Source organism: Odontesthes bonariensis, chromosome 11 (genome assembly GCF_027942865.1).
Source record: "Odontesthes bonariensis isolate fOdoBon6 chromosome 11, fOdoBon6.hap1, whole genome shotgun sequence".
In the NCBI taxonomy this organism is placed as follows: domain Eukaryota; kingdom Metazoa; phylum Chordata; class Actinopteri; order Atheriniformes; family Atherinopsidae; genus Odontesthes; species Odontesthes bonariensis.
In genome coordinates, this window is record NC_134516.1 from 3,216,582 (window position 1) to 3,219,076 (window position 2,495).

Below are 2,495 nucleotides of genomic sequence, written 5' to 3' on the forward strand. Positions count from 1 at the left end.
GGTGCTGAAGGTGTGGAGGTGGATCAGTGTGTCAGAGGAGACTCTGTAGAAGGACAGAGTGCCAGCAGGACGGTCCACATACACTGCTGCTCTGTTACAGACAGAGGAGGAGGAGGAGGAGGAGGAGGAGGAGGAGGAGGAGGAGGAGGAGGAGGAGGAGGAGGAGGAGATGGATGTTACTCTGTTATTGTGCCAGACAGAGTATTTACCTCCATAAGAGCAGCTCAGCCTCCAGGACTGATCATTCCATCCAAACTCACAGTCTCTGTAGTCTCCTCTCCTCCTGATTCCTCTGTAACTCACTGATATATGAACTCCTCCTCTCCACTCGACCTCCCAGTAACAGCGACCAGTCAGAACATTTCTACACAGCAGCTGAGGATACCAGTAATCAAACCTGTCTGGATGATCAGGATATGACTGAACCTCTCTCACATGTGTCACCTTCCTGTTGTTGTCAGACAGTTTCAGTTTCCTGTGCACTGTGTTTGTGTCGATTGTGAGTTGGCAGGAATCTGATGGAGAGAACAAACACAGTCCAGCTGCAGTTATTGATCCATCATCTGTTCACTTTGATCAATGAGTGATGTGACAGTGTGGCGATGGCTGGATGTCATGAATCAGATGAAGAACACACTCACACTTCCTCAGCCCTGGTGTCAGCCATCGTTCTCCAGCAGGCTCCACCCTGAAAGCAGGAAAATAACTGTCACATGTTTCAGGACTCCAGAAATAGCATCTAGAATGAGCCGGTCCCATTCCAGCTGATGCTGGAGGAACGGTGGAGCACATGCTGCCAGTCATAGCCATATATTCTGCTTATGTCCCAAAGTAAAGACACTCTGGGGAGAGGTATCTGATGCTCTGTACCTCGGGATGCTGCTGTGGCTCTATTAGGAGTGATGCCTAAAGGGCTGAATGGGAGGCCAGAGAAACATCTGTACATATATTACTCACAGCAGCACTGAGCTGCAGAACTATTAGATGGCTGAACCCCCCCTTCATATAACATCTGGATCCAGAAGGTTTGGGGCCTCCATCAGATGGAGCACATTACAGATCTATGAAGGCTCCTAAAGTCCATCTTTACTAACCGCTGGAGTCCTGTCGGCTCTTTATGAACACAATGAGCCTGCTTAGCCTTCCTGCTCTGCCACCTGTTTCCCATCATCCACACAGAGCCTCACAGTGTCTCAGTGGGAGTCCTGCTGCTCTCCTCAGCACTTATTTCTGTGTGGGCTTGTACATATGAACGTCTGAATGTGTATATTTGATTTAACATATTTAATGTGGCCCTGTGATGGATGGCGACCTGTCCAGGGTGAACCCCGCCTCTGGCCCCGCTGGGAGGGGCTTCGGCCCCCCCGCGGCCTGACCGACGGATTCAGCGGGTGGAGAAGGTGGATGGATGGATGTTTCATGCATTTCATTGGGAGTGGATATTTGTTCTGTTGGTCTCTTGTTTGCTTTTGATCTTAATTTGGATTTGGATTTGGATTTGATTTTTCTCTCCTTTCTGAAGCCAAATATGAGCTTTAAACACTGAGCTGAAATCTCTTCAGTCTCTGGCATCATGGTCTCTCCTGATGGTCACATTGTTTCTGCTGACTCCTCCTCTCAGAAGGTTTCAGGGCAGCCAAACATCCAGATCCTCTCTCAGGACGCAGGTCTAACCCACATGTACGCATTTCCAGATGTACGCTGAACATGGTTCTAGAAATCTTTGTGCTAAGCTAGGCTAACATGTCCTGGACCCATCTGTGCGTCTGATCCAGGGTCAGAGGACCAACAGACACTTCTCACTGTTGTTCCTGCAGATGTTCTCCTTGGAGACCTCCTCCACAAACATCTGCTGTTCATGTCCAACCAGCGTTGGTGCTGTGAGCAAAGGAAACAGGCTCCTACATGTGTGATTGTTCATGTAACACTCAGCAGGAAGCAGAAGCACAGGGCTGAGTGCAGCACAGAGAACATGTTCCCAGCTCTGCCTCCTCTGTCAGACACTGTGAGGCTGCAGCAGGCCTCTCCATACCTGAGTGTGTGTGGATCCTTCAGTGCAGCCCTCAGCAGCTTCTCTCCTGAGGCTCCTGGATGGTTGTAGCTCAGGTCCAGCTCTCTCAGATGGGATTTGGGGTATGAGGTAACTTTGCACCCGTGTAAAACCCGTCCTTACCTCTGTGGGGTCGGACATCTTGAACTCCCGGCCGTCTCCGGTCCAGGAGAGGAACGTGTTGCAGGTGGAGTCCAGAAGAAGCTCCAGTAAAAACTGCCACAACTGGATGGGACCAGAACCGGAAAAACGTATGAACAAACTGATAAATGTGGTCACAGAAGTTTGCATCAACGTGTAATAATCAGTGTTTGTTCAAATATATTAAAAAAATAGGGCTGGGCGAGTTAACTCGTTACTATCGCGTTAACTTGTCAATTATTTAACGCCGATGAATATTTTATCTCACATTACTCTTTTTTTTTTTTTTTTTTTAAATGTAAAA

The 2,495-nt window shown here is 48.6% G+C and overlaps 1 long non-coding RNA gene across 1 annotated transcript; it reads right to left on the minus strand.

Moving 5' to 3' along the window:
• Nucleotides 1-278: 278 nt before the first annotated feature.
• Nucleotides 279-2,122, minus strand: LOC142391300 (uncharacterized). The gene is made up of 3 exons (XR_012770525.1): nt 2,033-2,122; nt 642-688; nt 279-515 (listed from the first exon to the last, which is right to left on the minus strand). It is a non-coding gene; the product is annotated as an uncharacterized LOC142391300 (long non-coding RNA).
• Nucleotides 2,123-2,495: the final 373 nt, after the last annotated feature.